The sequence below is a fragment of the Scyliorhinus torazame genome, chromosome 17 (genome assembly GCF_047496885.1).
Source record: "Scyliorhinus torazame isolate Kashiwa2021f chromosome 17, sScyTor2.1, whole genome shotgun sequence".
Classification (NCBI taxonomy): domain Eukaryota; kingdom Metazoa; phylum Chordata; class Chondrichthyes; order Carcharhiniformes; family Scyliorhinidae; genus Scyliorhinus; species Scyliorhinus torazame.
In genome coordinates, this window is record NC_092723.1 from 64,469,582 (window position 1) to 64,484,357 (window position 14,776).

The window sequence follows — 14,776 nt, forward strand, 5'->3', positions numbered from 1 at the left end:
CCTTTCTGTGTTTTTTAAATAAAAATGAGTCAATTTATTGACTGGAGTCAAAACACCCTGCTGCCATGTGACTCACTGCACCGACACTTGTAACACCATCACAACCTCTGTCATTATGCGTTGGGGGCGATGAGCCAGTGGGGGAGGGGAGGGGGAAAAACTCCAGCTCCCAGGCGGCACCAGCAGCCCCTACCGGCGACGCGCAAGATGCGGGCGGACTCCCCTCCTCTGATGTCATGACGTCCGGGCTCGAACCCGCTCACGCAAAGGGAGACGGGCGTTCGCCTGGTTCAATCCGAGTGGTGCATTGGGCGGTGCACGAGGCAGCGGGGGGGGAGGGGAAGGCGGGACTTCCGGCACAACATTCCAAATCGGTGCGGTAGGTAATCGGTGGACGGTTGGCTGGTGGGGGAAGCCAGCGGACGGAGGAGGATGAGGAGGGGGGCAAACATGTAATTCGGTGTCACCGGTTTAATATTTTAACCAATTTTATTGACTTTTAAAAAATATAGATTTGTTTTTAAAGGCGGCCAAGGGTGGTGGTGGGAGAGAGAGGGGAGGGGGAGTTTATTTATTTTCGGCAATGTTTTTATAAAGGGGGAAGAGTCGGCGGCGACGAGCGGGAGTGCGACGGCCTCCAGCGCGACGCCGTGCGCGCACACGCGGCGTCGGGTCACGCGCCCGCCCGCGGGGCACGCGCACGCCCGTTCACGCACGGGGGCGCAGAAACAACAATTGGAGGAGGAAAAAAAAGAGAGACGGAGAGGATCGCGGAGCTCGGGACAGAGAGAGAGACACAGAGGAGCCGGGAGAGGAGCGAGGCCATGCGGCCTGACTCTCACACCCTGCCGCCCCGCTACCTCGGCTATTGTTGACAGCCAAGCCAACCCGGGCCTCTGCCTCTCTCCCCCCCCCCCCCCCCCCCAATAAAACCACCACCACCTCCCCCATTCCAGAGGGGGGGAAGAGGAGCAAGAAACATTAGCAGGAGGAAGGAGGAGCAGCGACATGCTGGGGTGGGCTCTGGACTGTCCGGGCCTTCTCTCACTTCACTGAGCCCCGGGCTCTACCACCAGGTAAGCCTCCGACCACCGATTGCAATTGCCCCCCCCCCCAATTTAGGATGGGGTCGGGGGACGGTTACAGAGACATTTGAACCATACAAATGTATTCACCCCCACCGACTCACCCACAGGATCAGGGCTCCACCTTACCTTTGGGGAGGGTGGGCAACATTGCTCGAATTGGTACATTTACTAGCGATGATTTCAAACTCTTTCCACCCCCCACCCCCCAAATCCATTTATTAGAATGCTGGAGTGAGATGGGAAAGTGATCTGCTTCCATTGCAGTGACTTGTCATTTGTACCAAAGTCGTTTCAGTGAATAAGAGGAGCTGTTTCCCTTTGCAACCCCCCCCCCCCCCCCCCATTCCGTCCAATTCTCAAGTGAGGAAATAGATGATTAGTTTATCAGCATTTTAGTGCTGGTTGCTGCTGAGAAGTGTTCATCCTGTAAAACTGTAAATGTATGTGTCTTTGTTCTGGGATTGGTTTGGTCCGTGCTCTTGTTGACCATTTAGTGTTCCTTTGTATCTCTGAATTATTGGATTTTTCACATAGGGCAGTTATAGATTTCTAGACTCACTGTAAAGAATTGATTCTGTGAACAATGGAGCAGCTAATCTTGAATTTGAGAACCTTTCAATCTTGGTTTAGTCTTTCCATTACCAGGCATGCAAGTCTGCCTGCCAGAATCGTTCAAATCATGAGCATATGTGTTGATGCCATTTAGCATTTGTGTAGATAGTATTGCGCGTGCTTCGGATAATGGTGTCATTAGTCCCATGTGTCTTTGATATTTTATGATAAATGTTTTTCTGCTCTTACAGAGTAGTCAGGGAGTAACTACTTATCTGTCCATCCAGCTGTTTTAAATGTTAATGTATTGAGAATTTCAGCTGTTTATTTTCTGGATTCATTATGACAATTTGGCACTTAAAGGTTCAAGCAAGACTTCATGCTTGGATGCAAAGTTTAAGCACGGTTCTTTGTGCACCAGTTTGGTGGGAAAGTTGTGGGTATGATAATACTGTCCGAACTTTCTCCCATGCGTTTTGGCAATGGTATTTACTGAATACTGTTGGTGATATGGTCAACAGGCACTCGTGATTGCGGACCAAATGTAATACCATGTAGAGAGTTATGACTGAATTCTGATATTAAATCTGTTTATTATAGTGTAACATTTGCATCACCAATTGATTTCTCTGCCAGGTTGTATACATTTTTTATGCCATTAATCCGAAACAAATTGTGGGATAGAGAATGTAGCAGGTGGGGATATACTTTGTCAGTTATTAAATTGCCACATTTGGACTTAGATTGCGGGAGATAAGTACTCCACTAGAATGTATTTTCTCAGATGCAATGTGAAGTTAAAATTGTTTTTCACCTATAGTTTGTTATCAAGAGGCAAGGGCCCAACTTAACCCTGTTCCTTGTCACTTGGAAAAATAGTTGTGAATGTGGTTGAAAACAACATGCTTCTTCTAGGGGTTTTCTGTTCACTGAACTCGCTCTCAATTTAGGGACAGTAAAAGGTTATTTATTATTGAAGTCTCCTTGTGTTTGTGTTCAATGTGGTTAGTTTGCAATTTGTGAATAAAGTTTCTGCTGCATTAACAGGAACTTAACACTATCAGAGGAACCTATCACCATCTGAGAACACTTATTTTGTTAAATGTTGGCAAGAATGTGTATTTTGCAGGAAATATATAGTTGTACCTATCTGGAAAAGTATTTATCCAACTTGTGTTTTCTGTAGGCTCTTGCTGCCGTGGGTATACAATTTAGACAGCCTGTGGATAAGTTGAGAGATTCTAATAATAGAGTCTGTTGAATTCATTAGACCTAATGTAATGTTGAATTCAGAGATGAAAGTATGCTATTAAGAACAAGTTCTGATATTTTATGGAAATAAAGCAAGCGAATGGAGCAGGGAGAAGATACTAGCTATCAGTTCCTGCTGTAATGGGGTTCCTAACACAGGCTTATATGTGATATAGTGCTCACCTCTGTTGCAGAGATATAAAGCAGTTACTTGTGAAGTCCTTTTGAGGGAATGCGAGATATGAAAGTGAGTTATACCATGCCTGGTATATTAAGTTCTATAAATCAAATAATCTACATTGCTGTCCACTGTTCTGGGGCTGCTGGTGTGTCCTAAACAAATTGCATTTACACATTTATCACCCCAATAATGATATGTATGTGATTGTGCTTGTACAATTGCTTGAGTTGTGTTTGTGATTTTGCGTCTGGCTGCAGAACTTAATCACTGCCAGAGCAAGTTGTATACTGGCTAATATTTATTTGGTCTTGGTCATTTAATATGGCTGTTGGTGGCATTGAACATTTATATAACATGCCTGTCTCTGGGAGTGAGGAATGAACTGTGTTTTGATTTGTTGCAAGTTTACAATTATATGTAATACACACAGTTTTGGTAGTTTCTGAGCTGAAATTACAATGTCAACTCTGGAACAACCCACACTTTGCTTGAATGGAGGAGAAGGAGGCACCATAATTGACCTCCACGTTAAGGAGAAGAACATTGGACAGGCTTTCCACTTCCAGACATTGAAAAGGGATGGACATGTATCTAGGACAAGTATAGGTTCAGTTTAGCTGTGATGCCCTTGCAGTAAATAGACTATTGTGACTGCTAGTTGAATAATACTGAGGGGAAGGGCGAACATTGGCAAACAAAAACGTATGGTGAGAAAATCCACACAAGTGTCTGTAGAAAATAGCTTTAAGAGGAGTAACACTTGAAAGCTCATTAACGCAGATAAGTCTGTGGTGCAAGCTGCTTTACAGGCATGTAAAATGAGAAAGTTAATACCAAGAAATGCACTTAGTAAGGTGAACAAATTGCCCCATTTCATCTGCTGCCCATTGTTTCTGTTACTAAAATATACTTGTTGTTCAATGTATTTATGATGCAGTAAGAGCAAGATGCTTGTGTGTTTGATTGCTCTGGCATGCTGCTAAATGTCCTCCGTCAGGATTGGCTATTATCAGTTGAGAAGTGCTGCTGCAGGAGGTTGATCTTTCAGTGAGTATAAATTGAGAAGTGACTTTCTATGCTGCCATTGCTTATTTCACAGATGCATGTAAAACATAATTTTGTAACTTGGAAAACAGTGAGTTTTCCGGTGAACCCCGGGGAAAGGGAGCATGCCTGGTTCCAGCTTTAGATATCTGGGGGTCCAAGTGGCTTGGGCTTGGGCTCGACTTCGTAAACTGAATTATACTAGTTTGGTAGGTAGAGTCAAGACCAATCTGCAACGGTGGGATAACTTTCCCCTGTCCTTGGTGGGCAGGGTCCAGTCGATCAAGATGAACATTTTGCCACGTTATTTGTTTCTGTTCCAGTGCCCGTCGGTTTTCCTTCCTCTAAGTCTTTTTTTGGGGCTGGGGGGGGGGGGGTTGAGAAGTTGATTACATAATTTATATGGGGGCGGGGGGCAAGACAGCAAGGATTCATAGGGCAGCCCATCAAAGGGATCGACTGGCGACGGGGGGGGGGGGGGAGGTGTGTTGCCGAAACTGATATTTTATTGCTGGGCAGTTAATTCAGTGAAGGTGTTGGGTTGGTGTAGTGATCCTGGGGTTACTTGTTGCAGATAGCATCAAAATCGTATGGGGGTCTGGGGGCATTAGTGATGGCTTCGCTCCTGTTCTCACTGACAAAGTACTTGTCAAATCCAGTGGTTGTTTCCACTTTGAAGAAATGGGGAAACAATTCTGACAATATTTTAAATTGGTGTCAGTGTTGAAGCGATCTCCCATTTATCCCAATCATCTGTTCAAGCCAGCGAGATTGAATGCCATGTTCGGGGAGTGGGAAGGGGCTGGAGAGAGTGGGTGATTTGATCCTGGATGGGCAGTTTGCCAGTCTTGAGGAATTGAAGAAAAGTGTGGGTTCTCAGGTTCAGATTTATTTAGATATCTCCAAGTTTGAAACTTTGCGACAGATTTCCCCAAAGGTCCCTGTGGCTCTGCCAACATCTCTAATGGAGAGGGTTGTTTCGCTCACAGTGTCGGAGGAAAGGAGCACTTGCAGCATTTATGGACCGATTATGTTAGAGGATTCGGTATCAGTGGAAGGGGTTAAGGCTAGGTGAGAGGAGGAACTGGGGCCCATACTGAATGATGAGGTATGGAGTGAGGCCCTTTGTAAGGCTAGCTCCACGTCCTCATGCGCGAGGGTTTGTTTGATCCAACTTTAAAAAAAAATTAGAGTACCCAATTCATTTTTTCCAATTAAGGGGCAATTTAGCGTGGCCAATCCACCTATCCTACACGTCTTTGGGTTCTGGGGACAAAACCCACGCAAACACGGAGAACGTGCAAACTACACACGGACAATGACCCGGAGCCGGGACCGAACCTGGGACCTCGGTGCCGTGAGGCAGCAGTGCTAACCAATGTGCCACCGTGCTAACCCTGGTTTGATCCAACTTCAAAGTAGTTTTAGGATGCACCTGACCAAGTCCAGAATGAGTCACTTCTTTGCAGGGGTGAAGGACAGGTGTGAGTGTTGCTGAAGAGATCCAGCTAACCACTCGCACATGTTCTGGTCCTGTCCCGAGCTTGTGGGTTTCTGGGCCTCCTTTAGAACCATGTCACTGATTCTGAAGGTTGAGTGGAGCCCTATCCTTTAATAGCCATATTCGGGGTGTGGTACTCGGCAGAGCTGCAGATGGGCATGGAGGCCGATAGTTCTGGCTTTCACCTTGCTGATTGCCTGGAGCAAGTATTGTTGAATGGTGGCCGGCAACTCCTAGTGCCCTGGTTGGGAGACCTGATGGAGTTCCTATACCCTGAGAAAGTCAAGTACATGTGGGGGGAGCAATCAAAGGGTTCTATCGGAGATGGCAGCCTTTTATTGTTTATTTCAAGATAAGTTTTTAGTTGTTAAGGGATGGGTTAGGTTGTGTGAGGGGTTGTGGTATGTTAGGGTTTTAAAAAAAAAATGGTAAATGTATTCTTGTTTTGTAAATGAAAAATTTGAATAAAGGTATTTTAAAAAAAAACATAATTTTGTAGAGAGACTGTAAGGTAATGCCTGCAGCTTTTGTTCAGTGCAATTTGAGCAATAAATACCACACTAAAATTATAGTAAGATTTCATCATGGTTTTATGGCTAGTCTCATGAATCTTTTGTTGCCTTCAGTCAGGACAATTTGGTTTTTTTCCACTTTAAATCCGTGTTTAGTTTCCATTTGGGGAGTTGAAAATAAAATGCGATTTAACACTGGTCGGTTAGCAACTTGGCTGGTGGAATGTGAATGTGAAAATGTAACCAGAATTTCGGCCTGCCGTTGTCACAGCAGCTTTTGATCTCTGATGTTTTTCAACTCTGGACAGAATCCCATAGGATTTCGGAGCCATATTTAACCTTGAACTGCTCATTATTTCAGCCGCAAGTGGCATCTCACCCATCAACAAAGTACTTATAGAATGAAATAGAATTACACCTGCAGATCCAACCCTTGAAGTAACCGTTCAGCTGAATCGAAAAGAGCGTAGCTCATTTGCATGTATGCCGAGTAACAAATCCAATTCTCTGAACAAATTGGGTGCAATTACAGTATCTTAGGGCAGACTGGGGACTTTGCTGTCATCAATGCAAGCCCTGTTTTTCTTTTGCGAAATAAATCCTCAAAACATGTGCATTTGAACAATACCACTGCAACTCTTGGGTTAAAGATTTGGTAAAAATAATCTGCCAAAGAATTGTTTAGGTTTTAGCTACACTTGGCTAAAGCGAGATCATTGTCTGTCCTGTGCAATAAGGTCAAAAGATCCTGGTAGTTGAAGCATTCGGGGTAAGCTGGTGTTAACCTGGTGGTTCCTTATAAAAATGTTGATCATGGCATACTATGAGTTTCAGCGGTCAGTTTAATTCTTCTAACAACATTTTTTAGAGATGTAAGGCTTGTAGGTTCTTAAAATATTCAGTGGAAAAACTCATTACTTTTGATTTTTGTTTCATGAGGTGTTGTGGTGTTCCAATGCTCCTGTTGCCCATGTCCTTCTAGGCAACAGAGATCGTATGTTTGGGAGAAACTTTGACGAGTTGCTGGGGCGCCCTTTGTAGATGGTACCTACTGGATGGTACCTGCTGCATGGATGGGGTAAATCTGTCAGGCTGCTTTGTTCTGGATGACATCCAGCTTCTTGAGTTCATATTTATGTTGTGAGGTTGCTGCCCATCTAGCTATTCGAAGGGGCTGCTCCTAAACCTTCAGTTGCACTGGTACAGTTGATCAGAAATAAAATTCATCACCAAATCTTCTAACTTCTAATGTCATAAAATATCCCAAGGTGCTTCACGAGCATTATAATGCAAAATTTGATACTGAGTCATGAAAGGCAATATTCGGGAGGAAACCAAAGCTTGGTTAAAGATGTAGGTTTTAAAGAGTGTCTTAAAGGAGGAAATAAAGATAAACCGGTTTAAGGAGGGGATTCCAATGCTTGAGGCTTAGGCAGCAGAAGGCAGAGCCACCAATTTATTGGATAGTGAATACTGTTATTGTGAAAGTAAGAGGAGCTGCAAAGCTCTCTAATTAACTATGGCATCTGAAATAGAACAAACATTATGTACAGTATTGACACATAGTTTTTTAAAATTGTAAAATGTACTGTGTAATCTGCTTGTATTCTTGGACCTTTTTTCTTTGAGGTATTGCAAAGCAATGGATCGCTGATTGTAGTGCATTTACATCTATGTAGGACCAATTTTAATTTTTATATTGTTGATGTTTCAGAATGCTGAGGAGCAGTGAGGGTTGGATTAGGATATTAAAATGCTGACGCTGAAAATGCGTTCAGAACTTTTTTTTAACAAGTATGTTGCTAGATCAGGCTGGGTATATTCTGTAGCATTAATTTTATATTCTCAAGAGCAAGTACCATGAGCTCTTCATGATCACGTGCATTGATTTGTTTTGGATATACGAGGATTCAGTGGAAGAGAGAAAGTTGCAAACCGTAAATTGAGGTTTGGTTGACAGATTATGTGTAAAATATAATTATAGCCTTCTTCATGTAGCTCCTTTCTGTATTTACATTTTTGGCAATACAGATTTTAGGAATCTCTTCGCCCCTCTTGTACTTAAAAACTGAACGGGTGGGCAGCACGGTGGCGCAGTGGGTTAGCACTGCGGCCTCATGGCGCTGAGGTCCCAGGTTCGATCCCGGCTCTGGGTCACTGTCTGTGTGGAGTTTGCACATTCTCCCCGTGTTTGTGTGGGTTTCGCTCCCACAACCCAAAAATGTGCAAGCTAGGTGGATTGGCCACGCTAAATTGCCCCTTAATTGGAAAAAATGAATTGGGTACTTTAAATTTTTAAAAAAACTGAACATGTTTCTTGTGTTCAATTATATTTCTTGGGTTAGATTAGGGCAGCACGGTAGCATAGTGGTTAGCACAGTTGCTTCACAGCTCCAGGGCTTCAGGTTCGATTCCCGGCTGGGTCACTGTCTGTGCGGATTCTGCACGTTCTCCCCATGTCTGCGTGAGTTTCCTCCGGGTGCTCCGGTTTCCTCCCACAGTCCAGAGATGTGTGGGTTAGGTAGATTGGCCATGCTAAATTGCCCTTAGTGTCCAAAAAATGTTAAGTGGGGGTTACTGGGTTACAAGGATAGGGTTGATATGTGGGCTTCAGTAGGGTGCTCTTTGTAAGGTCCGGTGCAGACTCGATGGGCCGAATGGCTTCCTTCTGCACTGTAAATTCTATGATTTAAAAAATACTTCTGCCTTTACTGATAATTGTATTGACAGAAGTTGAAGTGTTATACTGTAGTACTTAAGGTATCATTTTAGTCTTTAGGATTCCAACAGTACATTTCAGTGCAAAGAATTAGCAGCATAATGAGTCTAAAACCTCCCTGTAGACAAATACTGAAATAATTAATAACTGTCCTTAGCCTTGCTGTACAAACAGTCCAAAGCAAACTATAGCAACTTGAAATCTGAGTCACTTCATCTTAATCCATGTCCTGCTTATTTTTTTTATTGACGCAACATTACCTTGTTGAGAAGGAATTGGGTATTAGTTGTCATTGGTCACCTGCTCCCAAATTGTATGCTGAATTTGTGCAATAATCTTTATCTTTATGCCACCATTTTGAAGAAGCTTTGTTCAAACTAACTTGAAGTGCAATGAATGCAGCAGATGAGCCATGGTTTGGTCATATTAATTTGTCAACTGACCTAAATGTTAAATGGAGATTGAAGTTTCCCTGCCTGCACTTTCAAGTTCTCACTGTAATTTATGTATAACAAGCAAGGGGACTGGTATTAACATGACTGATTGAAGGACCTAAGCTAAATTGCTCCAATTGGTGTTCACATTACTAATTCAGCTCCTTCACACTGAATCTTTTCTAAATCCTAATCAAAACTTGCTGTCCTATTCAAGGCAATGCTAAAATTTCCATTGATAAATGAGGAATACCAGTTTTTATAGGCATCGGTTACTTCTGCCCCTTGTGTGTTCATCTGGCTAAGCAATGTCTGTAAGCAATGTATCTCCAAAACTAATGGGTGCGGTTCAATGATAACATGGTAGACAGATAACAAAGGAAGAACTTGTTAGTTTTTGGTGAAAAGATCTGGATCCAAGATTTTACAGGATCTGTTCATATTGGGCGAGAGAGTGAATTGACATCTTAATGTTCTGGATTGTCTTATTCAGAACTTTGCTGTTTGATTTAGAATGTTGAGAATTGTCTCAGGTGCTGTGGTGCAACTTGTCAGAGTTGTCAAAATGTAAGCTGAGTTTTCAGAGGTTGCTGAATGTAGATTGGCCTGAAGTCTCCTCGGTAAGATCGACGCTCTTAATAAAAATATCTATTTTTCCAACTTTTGTCCTTGCAGAGCAACAATCAGGCAGAGAAAAGCTCAGGGAAGAGCTGTGTAATTGTAATAACATTGAGTTGACACAACATGGCGGAGGTATGCACTCTATTGAGAGTCCTCTTCACTTGTGTACTGTTTTTGAGGGTTAAATTGAAATTAATGGGGCAGCACGATGACACAGTGGTTAGCACTGCTGCCTCACAGAGCTGAGGTCCCAGGTTCGATCCTGGGTCTGGGTCACTTGTCCATGTGGAGTTTGCACATTCTCCCCGTGTTTGCGTGGGTTTCACCCCCACAACCCAAAAATGTGCAGGGTAGGTGGATTGGCCATGCTAAATTGTCCCTTAATTGGAAAATATGAATTGGGTACTCTAAATTTAAAAAATAAATTGAAATTCACACAGTATCATTGTGCAATCTTCTGAATAGAGGATATGAAAAAAACATTTTAGTATACGGAGCCAGGACAGCTGGCAAAGAAATGTAATTGTGAATATATGAAACAGAAGCTAAATATGTAAATTCCCCAAACCTTACACAAAAGCTTTAAAGCTTCATAAATATTTTAGTGTTGAGGAGTAGACCATTGTGAATTGTCGTGGTTTCTATATGGTCTTATGGTGACTGATCAGTTGGGTTTGGAATACTGCTGGGAAATTCCACTCTAACTTATTACTGCAGTGTGCTGCCTGATAATCTTTTTCGACAGTAGAAAGCAAAGTAACACATTGACTTGCAAATTACATATTTATTCCTGTAACTCCCAAACTTCATAATTTCTTTCTCTTATCTGATCTGCGTTTTGTTAAAACTCTTTCATAATATGTACACTAGATAGCTTGGTGAGTACATGACCGAAATTCAGCAGTTTAGATTAGATTTATTGTCACGTGTACTGAGGTATAGTGAAAGGTATTGTGCGTGCAGTTCAGGCAGATCACTTCATACATGAAAACATAGGACAAAGGATAATACACAATGTAGACACATAGGCATCGACATCGGGTGAAGTATACGGAATAGAGTTCTAAAGGCACCTCTTGTCTTATGGTGGCTGGTATAATGGGAGCAATCTAAGGCTAGTGAATAGCCAGCAATGTCCTACTAGTATTACCGTTGAAGTGTTCTTTCCACCATATACAGGGGCCATGTCTACTCTATGTAGCTGCATTCAATTGTGAAGGCCACATTTCTATGTTATTAAGATAGAAGCTGAACTAATTACTAAGAGTTCAGGAAAGTTGATTAGACATCAAAATAAGTTGATGCTCACACTTTATATGGCTTTTCTGTCATATATTAAAATATAACACCTCAAGCCATGTTTTGGCACAAAGGATAGATTCCATTTTAAAAACTTGCAACTTAATATTCACACTTGTAAAGTTTAGTTGCTGTCTGAATTTTCTCCTCTGTTCCCTGTGTACTAGGTTTTGTTGTACTGGATTATCCTTTTCCTTTCAGCCACAGTTGATTTTGTAACACTGTTGAATTGTCCATGTTCCGGATTTCTAAACGTTTGTTTGCTGCAAAGTTGCAAAAGCAGTTTTGATGGTATGGTGCACGTGCAGTTAATACAGAGTTTGCCAGCTTGGTTGGGAACTTCTCAATGTTCCAGTCCTAGACATCAGGTAAAAGTGGTGTGCCAGCAACATAGTATCTAGGGGGTGTGAAAAAACAAGTAAACTAGCTGTACTTAATTCCAATGCTTGTGACTATTTTAGTTTTCTCTATTATAAAGGTTATAAATGGTTTTAATCAACACAGTCCTTAAGCATACAGTGCTCCATAACACTGTGGGGAAAGGCTAGTCGGCAAAGTAGATGAACAACGATCAGTGTGACTCTGCTCATTACAATACTTAAATATTGGGAGGACTGAAGTCATTGTCTTTGGTCCCCTTGACAAACTGATCCCTCATCACTGATTCCATCCTTTTTCCTGGCAACTGAGTGAGGTTGAACCAGATTGATTACAACCTTGTTATATTTGACCCCAAAATGAACTTTTTTTTTAAACAAACAATTTTATTGAGGTATCTTTTGGCATTGTAAACAGTTACAGATAACAGAAATGTGCAAACATCAATATAAAACCAATACTTCAATCAAACCATACTGCACATGCCCGCTCCCCTCCCATAGACACTACCCGCCTATTTATCCCTCCTACTCTACTCTAATCCCCCCCCCCCCCCCCCCCCCCCCCCCCGCTGATGTTCACTCTCCCGCGAAGAAGTCGATGAATGGTTGCCACCTTCGGGCGAACCCCAGTACAGATCCCCTCAAGGCGAACTTACTTTTTTCCATACCCAGAAAACTTGACATGTCTGGAAGCCATAGTTCGGTCTTCGGGGGTTTTGAGTCCCTCCATGCCAGCAGTATTCGCCGTCGGGCTATCAGGGAAGCAAAGGCCAGAACATCTGCCTCTTTCTCCACCTGCCTCTTTCTCCACCTGGACTCCCGGGTCTTCCAAAACACTGAAAATTGCCACCCCTGGACTCATCACCATCCTTGTTTTCAGCACCTGAAACATGACCCCCACAAATCCCTCCCAGTACCCCCTAAGCTTAGGACATGCCCAAAACATGTGAACGTGGTTCGCTGGTCCTCCCGCGCATCTAGCGCACTTGTCCTCTACCCCAAAGAATTTGCTCATCCGAGCTACTGTCATGTGGGCCCGGTGAACAACCTTAAATTGAATCAGGCCGAGACTGGCACATGTTGCGGTTGAGTTTACCCTACTCAGGGCTTCCGCCCACAGACCATCCTCCATCTCCCCGCCAAGCTCCTCCTCCCATTTTGAGTTTCAGTTCCTCCGTCTGGGACTCTTCCCCCTTCATGAGCACCTTGTAGATATCCGAGACTCTACCCTCTCCTCCTTCTCCTCTAGAGACTATTCTGTCCTGGATCCCTATTGGCGGGAGACGTGGGAAGGATGGGACCTGCCTGCGTACAAAGTCCCGCATCTATAAGTACCTAAAGCCATTTCCCCTTACCAGCCCAAATTTCTCCTCCAAGCCCCTCAAACACGCAAAGCTCCCCTCCAGGAACATATCGCCCACCCCCGCCCGCCGCCATGTTCGAAACCCTCCATCCATGTTCCCGGGGGTGAATCGATGGTTATCACATATTGGAGCCCAGACAGACGCACCCACCTCCCCTACATGCCTCCTCCACTGGCCCCATATCCTCAGGGCCGCCCCCACTACCGGGCTGGTGGAGTACCTGGCCGGCGACAGCGGTAGGGGAGACGTGACCAGGGCTGCCAAACTGGTGCCCCTGCACGAAGCCGCCTCCATTTCCTCCCAGATAGACCCTGTATTCACCATCCACTTCCTTATCATGGCTATGTTAGCCGCCCAGTAGTAGTTGATCAGACTTGGCAATGCCAGTCCCCCCTCGCTGCGGCTCCTTTCAAGCATCGCCTTCTTCACCCGTGGGGATTTTCCCGCCCAGACAAAGCTCATGATGATTTTGCCAGCCCTTTTGAAGAAGGACCATGGGATAAAGATCGGGAGGCACTGGAAGATGAACAGAAATCTAGGGAGGATTGTCATCTTTACAGTCTGCACCCTCCCCGCCAGTGACAGCGGGAGTACATCCCATCTCCGAAACTCCCTCTTCATTTGTTCCACCACTCGAGTCAAATTTAACTTAGCCCATCTGCCCCAGTCTCGTGCCACCTGTATCCCCAAGTACCGGAAACGTTCCTCCACCAGCCTAAATGGCAGCTCATTAGGTCTATTCTCTTGGCCCCTTACCTGCACCACAAACATCTCACTCTTGGCCATATTTAATTTGTACCCTGAAAACCGGCCGAACTTCCTCAATGTTTCCAGTATATTTTCCATCCTGGCCAGTGGGTCCGACATGTACAGGAGCAGGTCGACCGCATAGAGAGAGACCCTATGTTCCACCCCCCCCTAGTCATTCCCTTCTACCCCTTCACAGCTCTCAACGCAATCGCTAACGGCTCTATGGCCAACGCGAACAGCAATGGGAAGAGAGGGCACCCCTGTCTGGTCCCGCGATGTAGTCTGAAATAATCTGACATTATCCTGTTCGTCCTAACGCTAGCTTTTGGGGCCTGGTACAATAATCTGACCCAATTAACCAGTCCCTCCCCGAACCCAAACCGTCCAAGCACCTCCCACAAATAGCCCCACTCCACCCGGTCGAAGGCCTTCTCAGTGTCCATTGCCACCACTACCTCCACCTCCTTGCCCGTCAGGGGCATCATGATCACATTAAGCAATCTTCTCAAGTTAGCTGTCAGCTGCCTGCCTTTCACAAACCCTGTCTGATCGTCCCCAATCACCTCCGGTACGCAGTCCTCAATTCTAATCGCCAGGAGCTTGGCATCCACATTGATCAGGGAGATTGGCCTGTATGACCCGCAGGATTCCAGGTCCTTGTCCCGCTTCAATATCAGCGAGATGGTGGCTTGCGTCATCGGCGGCGGCAGAGTCCCTCTGTCCCTTGCCTCATTAAAAACCCTTGTCAGGACCGGTCCCACTATCTCCGAGAACTTCTTGTAAAACGCTACTGGGTATCCATCCGGCCCCGGGGCTTTCCCCGACTGCTTGGCCTTTAGGCCCCCCAATACCACCTCCGCTCTAATCAGGGCCCCCAGCCCGTCCACTAGTCCCCCGCCTACTTTTGGGAAGGTTAGTCCATCCAGGAACCTTTTCATCTAATCCGGGGGTTCTGACGTGTACAGCTTACTATAGAAGTCCCAAAATACCTTATTCAGTCCTGCCGGGTCCTCCACTCTGCTCCCCTCCCCATCAACCACTCTACTTATTTCCCTGGCCGCCTCCCTCTTCCTGAGTTGC

At 44.6% G+C, this 14,776-nt stretch overlaps 1 protein-coding gene across 7 annotated transcripts in view; it reads left to right on the top strand.

The window, feature by feature from the left end:
* The first annotated feature begins 224 nt into the window (after positions 1-224).
* Positions 225-14,776, top strand: part of LOC140393916 (homeodomain-interacting protein kinase 1-like) — a 152,891-nt gene continuing 138,339 nt past the window's right edge. For 4 of the 7 annotated variants that reach the window (XM_072480551.1, XM_072480554.1, XM_072480556.1 and 1 more), the window contains exon 1: positions 581-1,076. The gene's annotated coding sequence lies outside the window, so the exon portion shown is untranslated. Of the gene's footprint in view, positions 380-580; positions 1,077-14,776 lie in introns of those variants that run through there. The other 3 variants (XM_072480557.1, XM_072480558.1, XM_072480553.1) reach the window with 2 other exon arrangements.